Source organism: Sander vitreus, chromosome 15 (assembly GCF_031162955.1).
Source record: "Sander vitreus isolate 19-12246 chromosome 15, sanVit1, whole genome shotgun sequence".
In the NCBI taxonomy this organism is placed as follows: Eukaryota; Metazoa; Chordata; class Actinopteri; order Perciformes; family Percidae; genus Sander; species Sander vitreus.
The window spans coordinates 24589489-24616259 of record NC_135869.1 but is presented as its reverse complement, the minus strand read 5'-3'; the positions used below and the strand labels follow the sequence as shown (position 1 = coordinate 24616259).

Below are 26771 nucleotides of genomic sequence, written 5' to 3'. Positions count from 1 at the left end.
TGCAGCCGGGGAATGACGGTCATGAAGTAAACTGTAAACTCAGATTTAGTTGTAATTAAACTTGTCAGTGGTCACTACTTATTCTTTCATGTTTTGTTAAAAAAACATATTTATTACTAAACCACATTAGTTGTTTGTAAAAATCAGCTTATGTATGCAGTGCACAGATCATGTTAAGCAGAGATAACTAAGGATGTTATGTTTCTGTATGGGAGGGGCGGGGTCATTTGAACTGTTCTGTGCTGAAGCAATACAAGGGCTCATGGGAAAAAATATACATGTTCTGAACGGTTTCTGTCCCAGTTAAAGAGTGTTTTTTTAATGTTCTGTTAATGATTTGGGTGTGCATTTATGTTACCTGGGTTTTAGTTTTGTATGGTTGATTTAGTGTTCATGTTTATCAACATTTATTGTTGCACCATGATGGAGACCCGGGTGGGGAGAGTGGGGACTGATGGCCTCTGGGCAGTGACATACTGTAGTTTTCAGTATCATTATCTCTGTCTCCCGAGTGAAACTTTCCATGCAGTGCAATACATTGAAAACTTACAATATATTATATAATTCTAAGTAATGGCAACAAAACTGTCGTCACATCCACATGATACAAGCCTTCTGTGTAAGCGCACCATCCCCACCCCTCCTCCACGCAGTTGCTGGTAGACACGGAGGATAAAAAAATAATGATGGACTCTTTTGAAGAGGTTATTATCTTCACTTGATTTTCTGCGCGTGAAAGACGACACTGTCTTCTGAACATAGCCATGCTGAGTAATACAGAGAGAGGTTTGTGGAGCTGATAGTCTTAATAGGCTTTGTATCAACTCATTTGGAAATGGCATTCATTAATATCAAAAAGTTCCTCACTAAAGCTTTAAAGTGACTATGTAACCTTTTAATGTTTCTAAAGCTGTCATTTTTCATACAATGGTCTTAAATGACCTGTAACAGCAAATGAGACTAACAGTGAAAAGAACACTATTTTTATATAGTTTTTAGTAAGGCGGATTTTTCTTGCAAAGTCACAGAATGATTGGCGACAGGTAGACGGCTCTACAGTCACACATTCTGACGGGCCACAGATTTCTTTGTTTCACCGAAAAAGCCTGTGTTAGCGAATGTCAGCGGAGCCAGGTAAAAGGAAGCAGGAGATTTCTTTATATAGACCTAATTGTATTTTAATGTTATTTTAGAAGTTATCTGTTGTAGTTACACTGACTGTTACAGTGACACTGGGGCATGTCCATCACGGAAAAAAAGGAAATGAAATGAAGAACAACTAAAAGCTAAAAGGTAAAGTGAAAGTCAGGCTTTTAACAGAGACAATTACGGGATTGTAAATTATTTAAACCCCCCCCCAAATTGGCCCTCAGGTATGTGATATGTCTATTTCATTCATAAAATAACTTAACAATGCGCAATGTGGTTGTACGTTAGTAGCCAACATTAAATGACGTCCTCCTTCTATTTAGCGCGGACGTATTCCTTTTAGTTTGTGCGTTGGCCTACTTTTTTCTTTTCCCTTGTTCCCCTGTAACTTTACTTGTGTAAAGCGTCCGTGGGTTTCATGAAACACGCTATATTAATCTATGTTATTATTACGTTGGTTGCTACAACAAACTCTCAATAAAAAAAATGCTTTGACTTGTGACACAGTGACAGAGATACCGGGTTTATCTCACGACACATCCAAAGTAGGCTATCTTAGCGTATGCAACACTTGAAACGCAACGATGCATCTGCAACTTCTTATCTTATTGTAAATGAATGATTTTCTGTCTGAGCAAAACATTCATCACGACTACACGACCTCCCCTTAACGCTAACTCAGTAATACAGTGGGTAATACAGCACCGTAAAGAAAAGACCTTTACGACAGCAGGTGTGGTAAAAACATTACCAATTTTGTCCAAAGCGGCCGCTATGATCAACACAAACTGAAAGTTACATATAGCCACTTTAACATGCTTATTTTAGACATGATATTTTAAACATGACTCCAGAAAAAAATTATTTATGTTTACTAATGATTTTTAGTAATGACTACTAATGTAAACTTGATTTGTCTATTTTATCAACTTACCGCTCTGTGTTAATACAACTTGACCTGTTAAGTTTCACCTTGTGCCTTAAGCAGATGACTGTAAATAGACATCGGCCAAGATTGGCGTCGACTTGAGCCGAGAGAAGAATAAAACTGTAAATAAAATCTGCTGAATCAAGAAATCTGCGAAATTTGAACAGTTTTACCTTACTCAGGCCAGTCACATGTTGTCTTACATTACTTTTACATTTCCTGATTAAATGCAATACATCAAAAGCAGTTTTGCTCACTGGTTACACAGAGGATACATGGCTACATCTTTTGGTTTCATTAAACAGCTTACTGAAGATTTGCCAGCTAAATAGAAGTATCATTGGTTAATCGACCGCATGCTTTGAGATAACTGCACGTTGCTCTGCCACATCTGACCGAAAGCTCTGCCTCTAAGATATACTGCTCAGGATGTTTGTTTACATTTTGAAACAATTACAAATGACCACAATTATATTATTGTGTACAGCTACTGTCCCTTAAACTGTCTTACTTAAGTGACTTTAAACGCCCCACAGAACTGGCCCGACCTCGCTGCTGTCGATCAAGGGTGGGTGTAGGGAACTTATCTTCAAAGTGTGATCATGTGATGCACCCACTTCTTTTGAGGGGGAACAGTTTCACAACTCTGTTAGTAAAATGTAGAATTTTGTCTTAAGAATTTACTTGCAGTCAAAGCACGAGTTAGATTAGATTAGATTACAAATATAGTTTAGATTAGATGGACAAGAGAGTAAAATAGTTTAGTATACAAGATAAAATATCTATTAATGATCTGCATGATGGAGATAAAAGTCTAAAATATCCCATCTATATTATTCGGTTATCAATGAATTGAGCATATTTGCAGTGGTGGAAAGTAACTAATGCACTTAGAATGTACTCTGTAGAACTGTACTTAGGTACAGTACAATATTCAAGTAGTTGTACTTGATTATCTCTGTATTTTATGCTACTTTAGGTCTCTACTCCACTACAGTTCAGGAAGAAATATTGTACTTTTTACTCCACTACATTCATCAGACAGTTATTATTTTACAAACAAAACATATGATCAGCTTCTAAAATATGGTGTATTAATACAGAGCAAACTACAGAAACACAAATTAGATCCACCTTAAGCAGCTAAAACATTAAATTGGCTCTTACGTGTGAAAGCATCAATAATAATATTATGTATAATAATATTTTGCTGATAGTTGTGTATTTTTACTTACGTGAGATTTTGAATACAGGACTTTTAGTGTACAGTTACACTGTTCTATTGCTACTTTTACTGAAGAATCTGAATTCTTCAACCCCTGCATACACACAGGGAGAAACATTATGAAAGACTTCTCTAAACAGATTGGGATTTGATATATTTATAACGATCATGCATTTACCACAGTTCATGGTAAGATCTGAACAAATCTTCTCTATCAAAATGTCTGGCTATTCATATATGTCATAGTCACAATAAAGATAATGGAACTCTGACTAGAAATAGTAGTTGTGGTAATTCATGGCGTAGCATGGCACTGCAGGGCATTACAGGGTGTAGCATGGCACTGCAGGGCGTTACAGGGTGTAGCATGGCGTAGCATGGCACTGCAGGGCATTACAGGGTGTAGCATGGTGTAGCAGAGCGTTACAGGGTGTAGCATGGCACTGCAGAGCGTTACAGGGTGTAGCATGGTGTAGCAGAGCGTTACAGGGTGTAGCATGGCATAGCATGGCGTAGCAGAGCGTTACAGGGTGTAGCAGGGCGTAGCAGAGCGTTACAGGGTATAGCAGGGCGTAGCAGGGGACTGCAGGGCATAGCAGGAATAAATCAGACCTTTACTGACCAATACACTCAGTCAGAATATGCACATTTATAACACACTGCACATCTTTAGACTAATAGAATAAATAGAATAAATACTGTTTTCTCTTTTCAGCTGTTTCAGAACATTTAATACTGATTCAAATCATTACAAAAAAATATATAGGTCACAAAATATTTATTTAAACACCTGTGCAACCTGTCCAACCTGTGGAATATTCACAGCTTGTGTCATGTAAAAATGCCTTGAATGTATATATTTATGAATTTATATATTTCACATGTCCTTTTACATTTACTACTGATTGTGTTTCTTCAATGGAGCCTCCCAGCAAAAGTATTTCACATGATTGTACTTGTGCTTGAGTGACATAAATTAACATCTGGAATCTTGGAGTGACTGCATCTAATAGGATAACAAACTGACATTTCACAAATAAAAATGGGGCTTTTCCCTCAGTTTGCATCATCACTTGCAGCCCCTTTCATTTTCACCCATTAATATTAATTCTTCAAACACAAATGAGAAACAACTCTGACTCATACATGCCTTTCAGATCTTCTTTCTCTGAAGCATTAACAGTCTTATGCAAAAAGAGCTCTTTGAATTGCTTGAATTGGATTAGACCTACTGTCGCAGCACGCTATGCATTACATGTATGCTACAGTTACACTCGTCATTTCAATATGGCTTTAAAGTCTTGATGTTGTCCGACACGTCCAGCAGTTTACTTGTCTCGAGTCGTCTTGCAGTTTTGGCTTGATGCCTTTGAGTCATGAGGAAGACAAAACAAAGGGCAAAATGAATGTGACAAAGATGAAAAATGTAAAGGACATTTTAAGGCCAGAAAAGCCAGAAACATGCATGCACTGCATCACATGTTTATGACTGGATCTAAAAAAACTAAATGCTGGTGAATTTATTGTTTATTGTTTCAGATCGAAAAGCCAGTTCATGTCAAATCAACTTCATTACTCGCACTACTTGTTATTCAAAGCTGGCCTTCTCTCTCTCTCTCTCTCTCTCGCTCTCTCTCTCACGACCTCTGACTTCCTGCTAACATGTAATGTCTCAGCTTGAGAAAAGTTGATAATGAGTGAAGGTATGGCAAGACCAATTCCTCATTTCGACTGCTGCCACTTTGCTGTGAGTCACGCAATTCACATTTGCAATACTTTACACTTTGCCGTACAGTATTAACTGTACGGTGGAGTTGCAATCTGCAAGAAGAAAAACCTATTAGATGTCATGTGCATAACATGAAATGCCATCTATTTCTTGCCCATATGCACAGGTTGTCATTCTTTTGCATTGCAATACAAACATATATTCAACCGCGGGCAACTGTTGCTAGAGCTGTCAGTATTAGCACTTCACAGTTGGTTTGGCATGGCTCCAGACAAGTTGGGAAGACTAGAATAGCTGCTTTCTCTAGAGACTTTTAAACAAAATCAACCTTCCTCTTGTTCTCAGAAACGATGAGGAACTTGCCAAACCTTTTTCTGATCTGTACATATCAGCTTATTATGAAGAAGAAGATGCCTTTACTGTCTTTACATTACAATTAATGCAACAAAATGGTGCGCGCCTCTCCCAGCGGTGCTTAAAATAAACTATATTTCACACATCCGTATATACGTAATATAAAAACAACACCACTTATCAACGGGCCTTTTGGTTAAATGACACCAGATGTCTATATATATATATCTTGTCTCACATTTCCCCCCTCCTCCTTTCTTTTCAGGTGCCTCGTTCTTTTTTAAAAGGACAATAGTAGGGGTGGTATTATTTTTCCCTCTAAAGAACTGTTCACTAATTCCCAATCAAATGTGTGATGTAATCCCCACCCTTTTTATTTGCAATTACCCATGTTGACATTTTGATGAAATAAACCCCATATTTATACACACTATATAAATTTATTTTTAGTTTCTAAAACTTTTAGTTTCTTAATGTGCTCTCTTTCTCTATCTGTGTGTTTGTGTAGCCTGCCCACCCACTAATATGATGCCCCAAGGCTTGAGGCCTCTGTGACCTAGGCCTAAGCCAAAGGCTCAGGGAGCAATGCCAGAACAACACACACTTTTAAACCACATAACCTGAGGATGAGAGCCCACCTGTTGCAAAAAATACCAAAATCTGGCTTAAACCATCTCTGACCTGTAAGCATTCTCAGAGTGTAACAGCACAGAACACAAGCACGCATGTTAAACATTGAAAGAGAACGACAACAACATTCATTATAAAACATAAAACAAGGGCAGGTAGTTAATAAAAAAGTTAATAATAAATGTATTGCGCAGATCAGTAAAATGAATGTAAAAATAATAATAAGGTGCAATAGAATGTGAAATATCAGAATCAGAATACTTTATTGATCCCCTTAAGGGAATTATTTAGTTGCAGTTGGTCATAGTCAAATTCAAGGTAAAATAAGAGTAAGAAAAGACCAAGTCAATAAGTGTATGAAGTAACAGCTACAGTAAGAAAAAAATACAAATGTTAAGTAGAAGTAAGTGAGATTAGGTTTCAAGTAAGATTAGGTTAAAAAGATTGTTTCAAATGGATTGTATAAATTCCATTGTAGTGCAGTGTCAACATAAATACAGTACGAACATAAATAAGTACAGTGTGAATGTAAGTATCAGCAGTGAATAAATAACACCTTTGCACCTTTGTAGCTGATACATTATTGCACCAAGTAATTATTGTACATAATTGTCCAAACATTTTGAAATGTGATGTGGAGATACATGCTGTGAGACCAGTTTTAACTCTAAGGAAGTGTTATAAAGTTTGATGGCCACAGGCAAGAACGACCTCCTGTGGCACTCTGTGGTGCATCGTGGGTGTCTGAGTCTGTCGCTGAAGGTGCTCCTCAGACTGACCAGTGTATTGTGGAGTGGGTGGAAGGAGTTGTCCAGGATGGAGTGTATTTTGGACAGCATCCTCCTCTCTGACACTGTCTTTCAAGAGTCCAGCTCCACACCAACAACATCACTGGCCTTGTGAATCAGTTTGTTGAGTCTGTTGGTGTCTGCCACTCTTAGTCTGTTGAAATATGGGGTGCAGAATCATTGTGTGTGTAGATTGAGAATCTGTATTCTGGATTAGGAAGGTGGTTGATGTTGTGATGGACCTGTAGCATCTCCCTGGAGATGGAGGCCATGGTGAGAACTGTCTATAACAATGTTAGTGTGAGGGGAGAGGGCAGCCGATGATTTTTATGTGCAGTGTTGATGACCCTCTGAAGTGCTTGAGGTTTGTGTGTGTCAAGATATGACATATGGTCAACGAGCATGGTCGAATGGAAGAAATATGTCAGAATATGGTATTTTGCAAAGAAACGCTAAATAAATCTTGTGCGTCCCAAAATGATAGAACATAAAAGTGAGGTGAATAGTGCCAGTAGAGCGATCGGACTGTTACTTGAGTGTCGCACAATACATCAAAGTATTCTCAGGGCAAGTCATATGAAAATGTGGCACATGTCACCATATTTTAAGATACTGCACATAGGTCACTCTTCTACTTATTACTGCACATGCATGTTGCTTATTTTCATATCATTCAGCCGTTCAATCTTGTGAATGCCTTAGTTAATCATACAAAAATGCAACAGTAAAAAAAAAAAAAACTAAACATTATAATAAAGTCACTTTGAATATTCCAGGCAGTGCAGCAGTGCCATTTCAACCTCAATTGTGCCACCTAGTGATCGCAAACCACAACTGCTGTTTAGTAGGACATCTCTGCTTTCTGTTTATCTGTCAATAAATAACAGTAGTCCCAGAGACCATCATCACCAAATGAACTGTCAACAGCCACAGTGTGTTTCCACACACACACACACACACACACACACACACACACACACACACACACACACACACACACACACACACACACACACACACACACTCCATTCGATGGAGAGTGGAGTTATGTAGGGTAGGCCTTTCGGAAGAGGTGAAGAGGGTGGTTTTAAAGGTCGAGGAGAGAGCAAGAAAATAATAGCGTATGGTAAAAAATTCCAGTAATACAATACATGTTGACCTGGTTTACATGACTGAGCATGAAACAACAGGAAACGTTTATTTCCTCTTCACCACTCCACCACTATACATCCTGTTCAGCCTCGTTGGCAAATGTGCAGAAAACAAAAGAAAACATAATAAATAGGGCTGTCAATCGATTAAAAAATGTAATGTAATTAATTACATACTCTGTGATTAATTAATCAAAATTAATCGCATACATAATTAACGGTACCTGAACCGATACGATACGGGGAAAAAAAGGGTACTAAACAACAGTTGGTGACATTAAAGAACAGCTTGTTTATTGCTAAGGCCATATGGTCAAAATTAAATGATTTAATAATAATGTATAACAATAACAATAACTAATTTCACTAGTAAATTGCTGTTGAACGACAAAAGCAACAACCAGATAGGAAATGGACATTTACAATAACTTCAAATGCACCATGAGGCTGTAGTTTACCAGTTTCATTGAACGCACCGTCTGTGTTGTTTCTCCGACGGCAGCTGCAGATTGTTACATACCGGTGTTGAATCCTCTACAGTAAAACACAGTCACACTTTACACCGTTTAGCGTTAGCTGTCAGCATTTTAACCGTGTTTAATCCAGCTACTAGCTAGCGGTATGCTAACGTTAGCTGCTGTTGAGTATAGTGTTAACTAGCTAGCGGTAGGCTAACGTTAGCTGCTGTTGAGTATAGTGTTAACTAGCTAGCGGTATGCTAACGTTAGCTGCTGTTGAGTATAGTGTTAACTAGCTAGCGGTAGGCTAACGTTAGCTGCTGTTGAGTATAGTGTTAACTAGCTAGCGGTAGGCTAACGTTAGCTGCTGTTGAGTATTGTGTTAACTAGCATCACGTGCAGCGGTGTTTGTGTTTCCTGTAACGTCTGTTTCAGAGCAGCAGAGAGAAGCGCAGACATATCAGTGGCACCAGATTTTCGTCTGTATGCAAACGTCAATATGGAATGGATTAATCTGCGTTAATTTTTTTTTAACGCGTTATTTTTTTCTCAGATTAATTAATCGAAATTAACGCGTTATCTTGACAGCCCTAATAATAAAGTAATATTTTATTACATTTTTTTTGTTGGCATTCCCCTCTCTCTCCTCTTTCACATCTTCACCTGCAAAGAAAGGCCTAAAATGCCCCAAAAAATAATCAAATGTTTTTTAATTGTTTGTTTAGATGACTTTTTGGGTCGATGAGGGTTGTTCTTTTCACGTCACAGCTTTTTACTTAAGTTATAACCACCGTGCTCTGCTGGGTTTGTACACTGTTTGTGGATGTGGTGCTCCTTTACTGCTGTCCCACTTTGTGTGCCGTTACAAATCCTGCCTTGTAGCTCTTACAGGGCTGAACATGAGTTTATGATCTCAATTACAGGTCTTTGTTTGATGTTATGAAGACATATTCACCCTTTTGGCATTTTTGCACAACAGTTAAGTAAACGTAATGCACATGCTAAAGATGTTGATGGCTTGACACAGTCAGGGATCAGAGCATCATCTGCCAAATGCGGTTTTAGGGTGGAATTCCGCTTTCACCTCAGAGAGAGGAATCTCATTTATGAAGACACAGAACAACTCTCACAGCATAAACAAGCAATGCAATTGAAAACAGGCAGCAGCAGACAAGTCATATTCAAGGATTGTATCAGACATCTGCAATCATTGTTTTGGCGGACTTTGTTTTACAGGTTAAACAAAAAAATAAATTGATCAGTAACCACAATATGATTTTAATTCATCGAAATCAGTCCTTATGGTATTTATACACAGTATGATCCGAATGATTGGACCCATCTGGTGTTGTTGAGAAATAGTGCTGCTTTCGCCATTGCACAGCCATCATTCTGCTGGTGTAAAACTAAATAGTCTTTGAGGCTAATGAGAATGTAATGTAAATTAATGAGCTCAATAGTGAGTGTTTCAGAGGGAGAGGGGGGACTAGAGCGGGAGAGGGAAGGGAGAACGTCAATTGTTGGACTCCTTTAAAAAAAAAAAAAAGGTTAAAAACTGTACGTGTCCAGTAAGAATGCATTATAGTAATTATAAAGTAGTTGTAGTTTAATCTGAGCAGAGTGCTCTGGGCTGATAAACAGCTGGAGGAGACTCTCTTCCTCTTGTCTCATTAATTTTGTGCCTTCTCTTTCTAACACGCATGCACGCACGCACGCACACACACAGTCACAGCACTGTTGCCTTCCATTACTGCCTGTTTCCCAAACTCACTTGAGAACAATGAAAGCCTAGACTAGAAATCACATTGAAATGTATGCCTGTGTCAGCACTGGTGCGTGCAGCCATTGAAATGACATGAGCACTCAAAAGTGTACACTTAACAATGCATGTAATAGCCTGGGAGCAATGATCGCACAACCACTTCTCTTGCTTTTCTCAATTTCTGCTCCAGATATTGAGAAAAGTCTGGAATTCAACAATGATTTTTTTTATCTGGATAAATAATTTGTGTTGTTTTACTTTGGAGAGTGTGCACTCACTTGCTCTGGTATTGCTGGTGGTGCTTGTGCAGGACTGACAGCCAGTGTCTGATCTGCAGCTCTGGAGTAGACTAAAACGTAGCAACTTGAAATCCCTCAAAGCTGGAACTGCGCCCATACAATATGTTTATCTATTTTACAAACGTAAAATATGGAAGTGGGCTTTCGCTTGCAGCAATAATCTATGTACACACATTCTGGAGGATGGTTCGCCTGAGAATCCCATGGTGCAGCATAGTGTGTGGAAAACAACACGTTACAGGGAAGCCTTTAGCCATATTTTTTTGAAAGCTTGATTTTAGTAGGCTTTTGTGGAAATGGACTGCCACTGAACAGCTGACTAAAGCTATTTTTGAAAGAGAGACAGGAGTCCCAAGATTAAGCTCTGTGTTGGCTATCATCCACCCTGCTGAAGTGTCCTTGAGCAAATTAATCCTCACCTTGAGAAAATGAATCCTCGCCTCGTCAGCTCCAGAGTACTGGAGCTGACCCGGACCTCTGACACGCAATGCAAAAAGAGATTTTCAAATGCATCACATCTGTATTATCACGGGTCCTTTTATGCCCCTCAGGCCCTACTAAGATGAATAAGACTTGACCCGTAAATCACTACCTTTTCACAAAACCATGCCCGGAAGGTCTTTTACCACGCTACACTTCTTCAGTGAATTGAGCAAGGGATTCACTCGGCTAAAACGACCACAAAGAAATGCAAAATGACTACAAAAACAAGTACAAAGAGACAGAAAACAACCACAAAGAGACAGAAAACAACCACAAAGAGACACAAATCATCCACAAGAGACACAGACCACTCCAGAGACATGCAAAACAACTTCAAAAAACAAACAAAAAAGACTATAAATAAACACAAAAGACCAGAGAGATGCAAAACGACTATAAAGAGATGTATAACAACACAAAAAGGTGCAAAATATCCAGGGGTCTCATTTATAAACGTGGCGTACGCACAAAACGGGGCTGAAAATTTGCGTACGCCACTTCCCACGTAAAGGTTGTGATTTATAAAAAGACAATCTTGAATGGAGGATGTGCGGTCCTCCACGCAAACTCTGACCCATGCGCACGCACATTTTGGAGACAATGGGAATTGGCGACGCAGATGGTGAGGTGGTGAACTGAAGTCAGACTGCAGAAAGTAAATGTGGAAATAACAATTACTTGTAATATGTTCAAGTATTGATATGCCTCATGCACATTTTGTCACTCCATATCATCCACGTTACCACGAAGATTAAATCCAGCAGTGCTATTTGCACTTGTACTAAGTGATTCTTGTTCCATAAACGCCTTGTAAAATCCAACTCAAATCTTTAATAAAAAATCGTTCTTAATGTTTAATCGGCGCTGTCTCACCGTCACATTGTCCGCTACGGAGTGCAGGAGGAGGAGACGGCCCGACTGCATGGAATACAGGATAGCATCAAATACCCTAGCATTAGATAACGGCAGAACACAGTATAAATAGCTAAATATGTCTATGTTCCCTATGTTCTATGTTTATGTCTTTGATCTCTGTACTAAATTGGGTCCAGTACAGAGGGCAACGCGCCGGAACCGTGCCATCCTGGTCCAAATACTGGTCCTGGCCACTCTGGGGGCAACCAGCTGTTTCCAGAGGGAAATATATAATCTTCAACTTTATCACTAATGCTTGTTTGGATATAATATATAGTTGTGTTAAATCTTATCTTATAGGTCTGGTATATATATATATATATATATATATATATATATATATATATATATATATATATATATAGAAGCTGTCCCCGAGTGCCGTAATGCCTGCCGTTTCGGCATGATTCAGCGCAACGAAAGAACAGCTGCCAGGGTCACTAACATACTGATCAGCGTTCATGTGGCTTGTTGTTTCATAATGGTTGCATGCAGTCAGTGACATTACGGTACCATTTACATCACTCCCCCCTTAACTTTCTGAAAGGCACATGACAGATCAGTGGGTTTTCACAATATCATCATCCTCCATTCAGACTTCTTTTTTCTTTCCTCTCTCTCTTCTTCGCCATCCTTTCATCCGAGTGCATTTAGCTAGAGGCCAATCTCCCCCCCCCCATGTCATTATCACTCCATCCTTTTCTTAGCATACCATGTTCCCCAATTCCATTTTTCCGATACCAGCTCTTACAAAACTACGTCAGCTCTTCTTACTTCACCTTCTCTTGCTTCTCTTTCTCTGTTTTTTCTCTCCCGGCCCTTCGTCCACCGGCTCCGGGAAGTCCAAAGTTAATTGCGGTATCTGTGCTGCAACACACTAACACAGGATTGGATTACAATGTGATTTAATGGATGGAAGGACATTTTCCTTACTCTGAAATTGATTGTCTCCAGGGACGGCGGCATGTGACGGCTTGACATGGGTTGTTCTTGTATTTCTTGGTGGCTGTGAAAGGTTACAGTTGTAACAGAGTACAGAGAGAGTTGTGTGAAGTCTGACAGCCCCTCTGTTCACAGCGTGAACATACATGTTTTCTATGCTCTCTACCTCTTTGCCTTTTTTACCGTTCCTGCTACTACCTCCTTGTCTCTCCCCTCTAACCATCTTTTCTTTTCTTTCTTCTGTCCCTGCATCCTCAGTCTTCCTTCCTCCCTCCTCTCTCCAACTTTCCTCTCCCTCCATTCCCTGCAATCCCTCCTCCTCCTCTCAAACATCACACAATCCCCTCCTATCCCAATCCAGCGCACCCTCACTTTCTCCCTCCCTCTTCCTTTATCTCTCCCTCCCTCTCTCTTTCTCCCCTTCATCTCACCTCCAGCCAGCCGGAGCAGCCTCCTCCTCTTGGATCGCACAGCCCGCCTGCTCTCGTCCACTTTCTCTTTCTCTTCATACCTCTTACTCTCTCTGCTGTCTCCTGTCTTTTAGCTCTTTTCTCTCTCTTTCTGTCTCTTTCTCTCTTTCTGTCCTCCACTTCTCTCCAGCCGGCAGAAGCTCGCACGCTCGCCACTCTTCCTTCAACTACTGAGGACGAAGACCCTGTCACCGGAGGTAAGTGTCTACGGTATGTCTGTCTGTGTGTGTTGTGGTCATTACCTTACATGCATCAGCTGCTGCCTTAGTAGGCGGATCACTGGTGAGAAGAAGAGAATAAGGGTAGAGGAGAAAGCTCTCTGTTCTGCAGTATATGGCAGAGTGACATGAGAGGAGATTGAAAAAGATGTAGAAAAAGGCAAACAGTGCTAGATGATGGTGAAGATAATTGTGTGTCAGGGGAAAAGTGAAAGAAAAGCATGGAAAAAGAAAGGCTATTTCGATGCAGCAGTCACAACCGACTGCTGCATGGAAAAAGACAAAAAAGAGTCAGTGAGAGTTCACAAAGACGGAAAGAAAAGCACAAATGTAAATGGAAGAAAAACATTAAAAATGAATTAGAGAGCAGCCAACAGAGAGTGAGCGAAATAATTAAAAAATGTGAATGGGATGCTGATGTTTCCTCGGCGTAGCAGCTGAATGCCCACAAATGCAGCTGTGCCTGCCTCCTCCTCTCTCGTAAGAAATCCCATTCACAAACAGGACCTGAAAACAGGCGATGGTGATTGGTTCCCTGAGCTCTGTGTGTGTGTGTGTGTGTGTGTGTGTGTGTGTGTGTGTGTGAAAGACAGAAAGGAAGGCGGGGGGGGGACCCATTTCATTCCTGTGCGGGTGATGCTGAGGCTTTGGAGCATATGCTTGAATGAAACTGCAGGATATGCGCTTATACATTAAAATAACCTACAGTCCATACTATACAGGAATGTAGAGAAGGTTGTGATGTATAGTGACACTGCATTTTAATTGTTGATCCATTTTTTTTTTATTGGCACAACATAACGTCACAATAACAGATGTGTGGACAGACTGAGGCGTGAGTGATGATTTTGCACCAGACTCAAACTTCTTTTTTGCCTCCTAAGTCTTTCTCCCTCATTGCGTCATTCTCAGTGCTGTTCCAGATTGTCATCCCTCTCCCCGCCACTGCCACTGCAACTGCCACTGCCACAATCTCTCTGCCACCGCTTACCCTCTTAGATTAACAGCTGTCCAAACAGCATTGCTCTCATGCCTTGCCAATGCAGGCCAATTAGAAAATGACAGGGAAGCCGTTGGTGCGTAAGAATAGAATGGCAGGGAGGAGATGAAGAAGGTAGAAAAATGGAGGTGAGGAAGAGAGGAGGAGAGATGGTTAAGATACCTTCTCAGGTCACAATGTAGAGAGAGTAGGCATAAAAGAGAGATGAGAAACATATGGCAGAAATTTGATGAGAATTTTAGGAAGCAGAGCTTGATATTTTTCACAGAGTAAGGGAAACTTTGACCTGCTGTTGACACTAGAGGAAACGTCAGTAGAATATATCCTCTAGGTACCTTGAATATCTGTAGCAAAGTTCATGGCAAGAAGAGCTTTTACGAATGGGCATAGTAGGTCAGAGATATAGCTTGGAGCCATTCCATGTAATGCCTTATGAAGTGAATAATATCATTTTTAATTGTGTGCCAGTTCCAATGGGATGAATAACTTTATCTGCGTCAAAGGTAGACATAAATAGTTTGATCCAGACTGGGTGAGGAAAATGTTATTTCAATCTCGTTAAATTAATCTCAAGTCCTCATTAATGGAGAAAGTTACACATTATCCATCAGTCCTTTAGGGCGTCCACACCTCAAGAATCAGCAGGGTTGAGAGGAAGAAACAGTTGTGTCATCTGTATATACACAAAACTATATATTGAACATAGGGAAGCATGTAAATAGAAAAAAGAATAGGGCCCAGAATCGATCCTTGAGGTACACCACAAGTATGTTTTGTAGAATAGGAAATAGAGAAATAGTCAGAGAGATAGGATTTGAACCACTCAATAGATAAATTGGTGAAGAGAGACTGATACATGAGAGTAAAGAAGAAATGTAGTCAGCCCCACTACAGAGGAGAACATAAAAGGTAAGTAGCCATTATTGTTAAAAATAATTCCTCTTTTTTCCCCACAACAGGATACTATAGATTACATATAGTCTACACCCCTCTGGACTTCCGTCCACTCTCACGTCCCCATAGACTTTATCACCACTTCTCCATTAGATATAAAAGTCAGGTGTGATGCATGGTAGCATATCCTTCCTGATTTCATTGGAAATCAGTGATTTAACGAGCGTGGAGCTCTCTGGAGTGTGAACTACCCAGGTGTGATATAATGCTCCTGGGGGATGAGACCTCACAGTGTGGGTATGGGATGTTTTTGCATGTGTGTGTGTGTGTGTGTGTGTGTGTGTGTGTGTGTGTGTGTGTGTGTGTGTGTGAGAGAGAGAGAGAGAGAGAGAGAGAGAGAGAGAGAGAGGGCCAGGCAGGTGGAAAGGGGATGTAAATGAGTGTGTGGGAAGGACAATGAAGAAAAAGGATACGTGTGTAAATGTGTGTGGAACTGTGACTTATTGATGCTGGGGTGTTTAGGGACACATGGAGAACCAGTGAAGGAGAAATTTCAGACCGTGTCAGTGGGATTGGGACAGGTGGACTGGGAAAGGTATTTAAGCACCATAACAGTCAGACTGGGGGTTCAGGCTCAGCCTGTGTATTTGTGTTTATATTTGTGTGTGGATTGACAATATGTGGTCTAGTTGGTCCTATCAAGCGCTCTGATTAACTGCTAAATGCTGGTTTGAGGTGGCTCTTGTGGCGTGTCAGTGGAGATGAAAAATTGTGTGTGTGTGTGTGTGTGTGTGTCTGTGTGTGTGTTTGCACTTTCCCTATTCTGTCACAGCACAATTTGTCTATACCGCCACATAATTGCTCATGATTTAGTATATTATGAGGTGAATGATCCAAAGAGGGCTTGCTTCAATGGTTTCTTTTGAAAGATTGTGCTAAAAAGTGTGACTCCTTACACTTAATGACTATCATTAATGGGGCATGCAGATATCTGCCCTGGTGTTTCTAATAATTATAAATCAATCTAAAAGTGTGAAATCATTTAAAATATAATTAGGTTCAATGATGGGTCATTTTAAATATAAAAATCCTCACTGGTTTAATTTCCGACTCATCCAAATGGCGCTAATGTAAAACAAGCCTAAGAATTTGCTAGCGGCTCTGTCAGGCTGTAACACGGTGCTTTGAGCTAAATGCTAACCTCAGCACGCTAACATGCTCACAATGACAAGGCTAGCATGTTGATATTAAGCAGGTAGAAGGTTTATCATGTTCACCATCTTACTTTAGCATGTTAAAGTGCTCATATTATGCTTTCTGGCTTTTTCCCTTGCCCTTTATTGTGTTATATATCTTTTTGTGCATGTTATAGGTTTACAAAGTAAAAAAGCCCAAAGTCCACCACATAAAGGCACTTACCATCTTCCAGAGGAAACACTGTTCACAAACTGTTCCAAACTGCTCTATTGTAGTCCAGCCTTTACTTTCGTGACGAACGTGCATCACTTTGTAACACACGTTATAATGCTCACCTAGCTTCTAGCATGGCATGACCTCATGCTCTGCAACTGACAAGCTAGCAGTGCTTACCTAGCTACTGCACATGTGCAACTCCCAACAAAGATGGGAGAAACAGAAGTGTGATGCCTCACTCTGTAGCTAAAACAGAGAGCTCAACACACATGGTGAAAAGAGGAGCTGCAGCAATGTGCAGTACAACAAAAATAGTAGACCATGTAAACCTATTCTGGTACAACCTCTAAATACAATTATGAACCTGAAAATGAGCACTTTAACACACATTTGCGAGTTAGCACTTAACACAAATAACAGTTGAGGCTGATGGGAATGTCATTGGTACAATAGAGCCAGAGCGCTAGCGTGGCTAAAAATGCACAAAGGAACAGAAACACACACAAACCGCAAAATGTATCTTGAAACTGCCCATTGAAATGGATTAATTATCTGTTCCTACCTTGGCTGCATTGTTCAGGCCTGCATTCAGACTTGGGGCCCTATCTTGCACCCAGCGCAATTGACTTTGTACACCGACGCATGTATCATTCCTATTTTGCACCTGACGCACAGCGGACTTTTCCCTCCACAGACTCACGTTGGTAATTTAGGGAATGAACTTGCGCTCTCGGGGGCAGTTCAGCAAAAAGAGGAGGTGTGTTCTGACACAAACATTCCCTAGTGCTATTTTGCAGTTTCAGAAAACAATTCTGCCACGGACCAGGAAAAACCTAGTCTAAAGTCAGTGGCGCGTTATTCAGATGCTATTTTAAGGGTGCATGCTTGGCCGTAACGTAGAGTGTGCACACCGCGCATACACTTTGCTTCTCTCATCTCACGGACCCAGCAGTTCCCATTTTTGCAAACCATACCTAAATACAAGGAAAAATATGACCTTGTTTTACACAACATTTCCATGAATCATGGATGTGTTGATGACATAAATGAGGAAATATTAGAGGACTTAAGGAGATGTGATGTTGAACTGCATGTGCCGATGCCACTTAACCCAAATGCCCCAGCAGCAGCACGGGAGAGGAGAGAGAGAAGACCTGCATCATCTATAGTGAGGTAATCTTGGTCTAATGTTAGACTACATTGCAAAAATATCACCATGCATTCATAACCTCGTGATTCAGTGAGAGTGAGCCCAAAACATCGGAAAGTATGTTTTTGTGACATTTCTTTATTTACATTTTGTCAAAAAGAAAAATCAATAGCAAACGTCGGTCTCCTCAGCTGTGAACCGCTCCTGGCGTGTGCCCATGGATGTATTAAGAGCGTGCGCCTAGCAAATCCTCCATTATAATAGCAATCCGCCATGGAACAAAGGGAATGTGAGATAACGCTCTGATTGGTTTATTGCACGTTATGCCCAAACTACACCTATGAGTAATGTAGCTACTTCAGACCAACCCATTTTAGATTTGCGTCCGCCCACAAAGCTACTTGCGTTTGGCGTTTGATATTTGCGTTTCAGATCGTTAAAATAGGGCCCTTGATGTGAAACCACACACATTGCGAGCAGTTGGGGGATGATTGTGTGCATGCATGTGTGTCTGTATACAGTATGCTTGTGTGTATTCCTGTGTATTGTCGGGATCCTATCTTTTGTTCTACACTGCCAATTGCCCTCTGGTTGTCTATTTTCTCTCTTCTGCTGTTCTCTGTTGTGTGGAGACATACAGTAACGGTGAATGTGAATATGTTTAAGGGTATTCTGTGCTGCAGCTCATTTGTGCTCTTACACTAAAGAGTAACTCCCCTTTAGTCAAATGTTCTTTAAGCAAAGCACTTCTGTTTCTTAAGGGAGAACTCAGGTCCAAAAGGTTTTTGAGTTATTTGAAGAGTTGGGTGTGTTTCTATGTGTTCTATGTGAGATTATTTTTAGTGAGGTCAAAAAGTCGATACTAACTTTAAACTGTCACAGAAGTCATCCCGGTGCAACAGGAGTCAGCCCACTTCCAATTAGAAAACCTGTGGCCTCTTAAATGAGATCATTAATGAACCCATGGTCAGATGGGAGCGAGAGCAAGCAAAAATGGATTGAGACGTTTCTTATTATAGAGCTTGATCTTTTTTCTTTTCTTTTTTTTAGGAAAGAAAAATTAAATAGGATGATGATGTGACCTATTTTGTCAAAGCCACTTAAAGCCTCCATCTTTGGGGAACAAAGTCCTGGTATATATAGAGAGAGTGAGTGAACAGCATCCAAGGGTAAACGTTTATTTGGTCAACACATTTTTTCAACAAAAACATCAGTGCTGAATTATACAAATCCAATCATTTCATTGGTTCTTATTTAAGGCCACTTTCAACTGGTTTTATAATTTTAAGGGTAAATTATTATATAATAAATATACTATTGTGGAGCTTATATGGACACACTTCGTAGACTACAATCTTCATTGAAAACAAAACAGGCCATTTATCATTCATAGAAACATTACTGTATATTAACGAACACATCTGTACCTTATTATTACATATACTGCTAAGTTGACCATTACACTTCCATTTTAAAAGGAACAAGATGGGTCTAATATTCTTGATGAAATAGTTTAATATTTTTGGAAATATGCTTTTCACTTTCTTGCTGAGAGTTAGATGAGAAGATGGAAACCACTCGTTTCTAAGAGAGACTTCTCATTTAACTCTTGGAAAGTCAATGAGCTTATTTCACAAAATGCACAAAACTATTCCTTTAAAGGTCAATGATACCTTAAAACATTGCACAATACATAGACCTATTGCATGTGATTATTTTACTTCACATTTTAGAAAAATGTCCATGAAAAAACGCAATGCATCCCTTTGTGTTTTAAACAACTTAAATCCAAAACAGAACTTTCCAAAAATGGAGCACCACTTCACATTCTTTACCTGTTCGTTTCCTGTTCCGCATCTAATGTTTTCAAAGTAGGATTATTCAAAGTGAGTGAAAAGTTTTTAGCTCCCAGCAGCAACACAAGAGAACAAGTGGGAAAAGGAAGAAGTGCCGTTCAGGCCCAGTGCCCTATATGCAAAGCAGAGTTATCTTTTAACAGCTCAAGCTAATGCGGAGCAACGAACTGTCAATGGTCAGATAGAATTGCATTATCTACCCGTGAACTGAATGACAGCTCATCTCAATAGCAGAGATTAGGCGAGATGAGCCATAGCTGTGGCCTTGCAAAGCAGCATTCGTTGTGAACAATATCCATCAATCCCCCTTTAGTGTCATATCCAAGACCGCATCCCGCCCCTCAGGACCAAAGGCCAGGGGAAGTTTTCCTTCCATTTATCGCTTCCTCCTCTTCCTGTACTCCCCTTTCGCCTGACCTTTATTTCCAATTCCCTGACTCTACATTTAATTTAATCCGCAATCCTCATCCCATCACCCATACTCTCTCCTCCCTGGTGCAATCTCTGCATTATCGCCTACTTTGCTGCTCAGCTCTATGCTAACAGAGCGTAGGCCTAAAAAGTTCTGCCGCTAGCCTGATTTATTCAGGCCAAAGCCAGGGCTGGAGTTGAAGCCCACATCTGACCTGATGCTGACCCGAATCCAAAGAAAATGTTTTAACATCATAACTTCCCGCCTCTTTCCGTATCTCTCTCATTCTCTCTCTTGTACACACATTTACTGAGGGGTGGAAAGGTTTAAAGGTGCGACCAGGCAAAGGGTGCAAGGAACATGTTATGAATTGAGTAAAATATGTGTGCATGTGTGCTGTAAGACTACACTTCATAAACATAGAAGGACCATAAGAAAAAGAAGAGACTGGAGAAAAAATAACAGAATCAACTGATACTTAACAGATTTTAGCGTCGCATTTTTACAATATTGTCGGAACTCAGGATAGACATTTAAAAAAGGAAGATTCCGCAAAATTGATGCAGCAGAACCAGAGATATGATAATTTTTATTCCACACAATTATTTTTTCAAAACCTGGCGCCTACATTTCCTACAATGCAACTGAACAGTTCGATCAGAATTTTGGTTGTGTTGTTAGTAGCGGCTAATGTAACTTTGAGGCGCTACCCTCAAAGGGATGTCTGGTAAGGTCATCATCATCTTTCTAACTCCATACCCCAGATTATTTTCAGTTTGAAATTTTGAAGCTGAAAGTCTGAAGACTCACTGGAGGCAAATGATCAGAAACAACGTTTTTCCACATATGCCGTCGTACCTACCAAGACCTGTACAAAGAGTTTCTGACTCCAACTTGTCACACAAACGCATTGTATGTCTGACATTCTTTTTTAAAGATGCAGCTCTAAAGTTATACATTTTGAATATAAGACCTTTAAGATTTTTTGACTATCATACTATTATGAACTATTTATGATCACCATTTTTTCAGCAATAGCCATTTACTGTATTTACATTCTGAAACACATAGGCATTTTCATTGTTAGTGATGGAGACTGCTATTACCGTTCTGGATTCGATTTGATGTCTTTGGATACCTGACCAAAATTTAAATAATGTTAGTTCACATGGAACATTATTCTCACAGAGGGAATACTAAGGCTCCATACCTCTGTGAAATACAGCAAAGAAAATGGTTGAACTCATAAGCACTAAAATTCATCTCAAGGGTGTAAATACTGTGATGTTTTCATTCAGAATTCATATCACTGATCTGATCCAGCAGGATAAACAAAAGCCTGCAGCAGAAGCAACACTCAATTACAATGTTTATCCCATATTGCACTCCTTCATGAGGCCCATTCACTTCAGTGTCATATTCAATCTGGTGACTCCCAACTGAGGCCTGCGTCATCATCAGTGTGAGGCGTTAGGTTGGAGACAGACGATGCTTTCATGAGGCTTTCCTGTTTCTATGGAGCAAAGACTTTTGAACCTGACTTTTGTCACAACAACATGTGAAAGTGCATTTCACATTACCTTACTTATTTTATTAAGTACAGAAGCTGTATGCTCATGGAGATGGGGCATTGTTACGGAGTCGTATACCGTCATAGAAGACTGTGTCTCTATTCAGATCCTCCCCTGAAGATATACCTCAATTACACTGTCACTGTCTTTTGTGGCTTTATGAATGAATGCACATTTCTTTCCTTTATGTGAATGTGCATATTCCATCCTCAACCACTTGCCTTTCCAGCCATTTTCCATCCTGCTCTCTTTCTCTTGTAAGAACGCTGGCCTCAGCAAACAGGCCTGAGGCAAGTCTGAGTGTGGAACGAGTGTCAGAATGAACATGAGACACTAAGAGGGTGTGTGTGTGTGTGTGTGTGTGTGTGTGTGTGTGTGTGTGTGTGTTGTGTGTGTTGTGTGTGTTGATGTGGAAGCCCCTTTTGGAGCTAGTGTCTTTTATGTATGAGCAGTCGAGAGTGTGCTACTACTGCTGTAACTGTCGGGGTTTTCTGCTGCAAGGTCAATGGAGCCCCCCCCCGCCCTCCATCTCTCTGTTACTGCAGGAGTTGCTGTAAGTGACAATAGGGTGTCAGCTGCTGCTGCTGCTGACCAGGCATCACTGCCGGGGTTAGGAATGCAGGGCAACACACACATACTGGCACAAATTGGCCTCCATGTGCACACTCATGCGTGCGGGCCAGCATTGCTCACTCGTGCGGATGCCAGTTCAAATGCATGTACACACACACCATGCAACCATGCCACCAGCGCTGAGAAAAGTGTATTGATGAGCGCTCGAGTTGACGCGTGGGTAACTATCCTACTTACTCTTGTACTCCACCAAACGCATCATTATCCAGCTGTGAGGATACACAGTCTATATTTAGACGATCCGAAACAACCACCAAGCACACTGCAGTCACGTCATGTATCAATACACAAACCACTTGTGTAATGATGCACAAAATTAGTTGGATGAATAATAGTCGACAAGGTTAGTGCTAATTGCAAGTAGCAGCTGAAGTAAGAATCCTAATTATGATAGAAAGTGGATGACAGTGTAGTCTTTCACAAGGTCAAACTTCCCTCCTTAAGAAGAAACAAATCTGCTAACAACCATGTAGGCGAACGCCCCCAAACACCCCGACCTCATGTACTTTTGAATTTAACCAACTTGAAACTGTGGCTTTAACAATCCCTCCTCTCCTAGCTGCCTCTTTTCTCCCCCCCCTCCTCTCTGCTCTCCTCTCACATCACAGACGTGGTCCAGAATACAAATTGTGTTTTCCTTTCTTTATTTGGGTAGCCTATAATGCTGTAGGCCAGATGAGAATGGGAGACGGGAATGAATGCGTCCCACCAAAAGAAAAGTGAGGCGACAATGAGGTGGCAAAGATGCTCGACAGACAAAAAGACAAGATGACAAAAAGAGGTAGAAATAAAGACACGCTGAGAGGGAAACAATATTGTAGAGATGAATAGAAGATACAGGAACAGGGAGAAAAGATACAAAGACAAAAGGTAAAATGATGACAAAGGAGGATGTACTTAAGATGTGTTCTATAAAGGACAGGCTGTTGAATAGTCTTTAAAGATGTGGTTCATTGTTTGTACAAGCAACAAAGATACAAATCTCCTCAATAGTGTCAGAAAGCTGCATGATGCTGTGTGTGTGTGTGTGTGTGTGTGTGTGTGTGTGTGTGTGTGGGGGGGGGGGCGTTCATTCTCAGTGGGATTGACTGGACAAGTGACCATTTCACATTACAGCGAGTCCTTTGATTCCATGTTCGGATCAAAAATATCAATCAATGGAGCTTTGACTTTTCCCTTAAGATAATAGACCATTTCAGGTATAATTTGATTCACTGAATCCACTTACACAGGGTACATCAGATGTGGCCCGTGCTTTACAATAAAAGGCAACGAGAAACAACGTCCTGCGGCAAAAAATTATGTTTGATTTTAAACAGGGTTCTAAAGTTTCTATATGCCATCATTTTGTAATTAGTTTGAGTCCTGCGTTGCTCTCTGAATTTGGATGTGACCTATGGCGTATCTTCTGCGGCTACGTGTTTATGCTTTACAAAGCCTACTTTTTCCACAATTCATCACTGTATTAAAGTAGCACTCATTTAGCACCGAGATATCATACGTTTTAATTCCCTAGTATGTGTGAAGCTCCAAATATGCTGAATCATACGTTTCCCGTAATGCAACTCAAGAGCAACTGTTTCATTAGACCCTCCCTAGTCTCGCATTGCCAGACCTTCCTCCACAGCGCTGCGGAGGAGGGTCTGGCTAGTCCACACAGCATTCCGGGATGGGAGAAAAACGTGCTCTGGTTAATTGGCATTTCTTTAAACCAATCACAATCATCATGGGCGCCGCATGGAGCCCCGGTGCCTCTGCAAAATAGCCTCAGGAAGAAACTTGTTTTGGTGGAACATGTGTACATTCAGAAGTTGTTTGAGAAAGACAGAAAACTCAGATTGGACAGATAGTCTAGCTAGCTGTCTGGATTTACCCTGCAGAGATCTGAGGAGCAGTTAGTCAGTTAGTCCATAGTCCTCAGAAATCCACCGGAGTTTAAAATTTCAACACAAAGAAAGCGTAAGGTAACGGACATCCGGCTGAAAAGAAGGACATTCGGCGGAATTTCCGGTGGCAACGGAGCAATCCTGGAAGTGGAAGGTCGTAGATTTAGACATATAAATGATGACTTCTTTAAGACCCCACACAGTAGTACTCCTGGTGATTAGTAAACTGAACTTGATGTATATAATCGGTGCCCTTTTAATGATTTCTGAATGGAAGATTACTGATCTCCAGAAAATCCAGAGCAGGAGAAATTAAGAGGCGAAGTAAACCTTTCGTTAGCAAATGAGTCTCAGTCACCAGAGCCAAGACAGAACTCAACCTGAATGTGAAGGGAAGGTGGGAGTACGTACAGTGTGTAAACTTCACCGCTGTGTAGTTCAACGGGCCGTACAGGCATTAGTATGTCATAGTGAGTGGAAAGTGCCTTTGAGCAGGACACCAAAAGCGGCTGTTCCATCCTGACATGGACGAGACCTGTGATACACTCGTAAATCACTACTCTTAACCAGGCAAGGTTTGTCCTGTGCCCGTCACAGACAGCACACAGTGAGTAAGACCTGAGAGTCCATCAACCCTTATTAAAATCAACAGAAAACGGGCCTGTCTGCCACTCACCCCGTAGGATCCCTCGCTTTTTCACTTGATGGAAGGGTAAACACTGTCAATGCTTCACTCAAGCTGGCCCGCTGCGTGTGGCGGCTGGCAGAGAGCAAGACAGAGCGACAACATTAGAGGAAACAAAGCAGGAGCAGGGAGAGAGGAAGAGGAGGGAGGGGAGGATCGGCACCAAAAGGCCAGGGGAGATTTGTTTGTGTGATTGTGTGTCTATGCTTCATATTTTGTGTGTGTGTGTGTGTGTGTGTGTGTGTGTGTGTGTGTGTGTGTAGACCACCGCCCGGAAGGAGGTGCGTGTGTCTCTCTGACCCCATTTACTCCGGACTGTACCGTTTTTGTGTTGCATTGCATTAAGTGCCACACCAGCTACCATACACACACAAACACAGACAATCAATGTCGTTCTTGTTTGATTTAGGCTTTTCCCTAAACAAAGCTCAGTCAAACTAGACTCCATCACTTTAAAGCAGCCAAGAAAAAAAAAAAAGCCCTTACATCACACTGCTATGAGCCAGCTAGGCATGACGAAGACTGCGGTATTTTCAGCCGGGGAGACACAAACTCTCTCTGTCTCTCACACACACACACACACACACACACACACACACACACACACACACACGCGCGCACACACACACACACACACACACACACACGCACACACAATGCCTCTTTTATAGCCCTCTCTATGATGCTGCACCTCCAGTGACAAATAACAGTATTTAAAGATTTAATCGAGTGTAACTCGAAGAGGAAATAGGTTAAAGTGTGAGTGCCTCAGTGCTGTCACAAGTGAAGGTTAAAGGTCCCATGGCATGAAAATGTCACTTTATGAGGTTTTTTAACATTAATGTGAGTTCCGCTAGCCTGCCTATGGTCCCCCAGTGGCTAGAAATGGCGATAGGTGTAAACCGAGCCCTGGGTATCCTGCTCTGCCTTTGAGAAAATGAAAGCTCAGATGGGCCAATCTGAAATCTCCTCCTTATGATGTCATAAGGAGGAAGGTTACCTCCCCTTTCTCTTTTTTGCTCGTCCAGAGAATTTGGCCTGCCCATGAGAAAGAGAGAGACATCATGGCTTGAAAACAAGTGTCAGTACCGATTCGTACCACCTGTAAGATCCGTTCTGCGCATGTGCATAATTACATAGTAGAAAACTAACAATGTCCCTGTGCGATTTGTACCACTCATGCGTTTGCACTTTACGACCAAACATCACTCAGCACACAACTTTTTTATTAAATCTTTATTATACAATAGTCATAGCTACAAACAATCGAGACTTGTCACTGATCCAAAACCGTGTAGCGACGTCGTTGTTGTGTTGTTTATGTTAATGTTTTTACTTTTAATACTTCGTCTTGACTAATAACCATAGACTGTCTATTATTAATGCGATGAAGTGTAAACGTACATAAGTGTCCTTTTGAAGACGGGATGACAGCTCTTCCAGCCACCACTGCTGTATACCACTATAGTAGCTACATGCTAATGGCAGGAAACATGTCATCTTAGCTGGCAATGTTGTTAAATTCTCCCCAATTCCAGGTCACATTCCTGCTCTGCTGAATCAGAAAATTGGGTTATTCTTTTTGACCCAACTTCTGGGTTAAATACCTGACCCAACATTGTAGTTAATATAACCCAACTGGGTCAAAAGAACAACCCCATTTTCTGGGTTGAAATAACCCAGAAATTAGTTGGTCCCTTTTTAACCCAGGAGTTGGGTTATATTAACTACAATGTTGGGAAAAATAACCTAACATGGGTTACTATGCCA

General features: G+C 40.8%; 1 protein-coding gene across 2 annotated transcripts in view; it reads left to right on the top strand.

Moving 5' to 3' along the window:
- The first annotated feature begins 13395 nt into the window (after nt 1-13395).
- The window catches only part of pvalb6 (parvalbumin 6), a 43289-nt gene continuing 29913 nt past the window's right edge, over nt 13396-26771 (top strand). The window contains exon 1 of one of the 2 annotated variants that reach the window (XM_078270289.1): nt 13396-13480. The gene's annotated coding sequence lies outside the window, so the exon portion shown is untranslated. Of the gene's footprint in view, nt 13481-15913; nt 15991-26771 lie in introns of those variants that run through there. The other variant, XM_078270290.1, reaches the window with a different exon arrangement.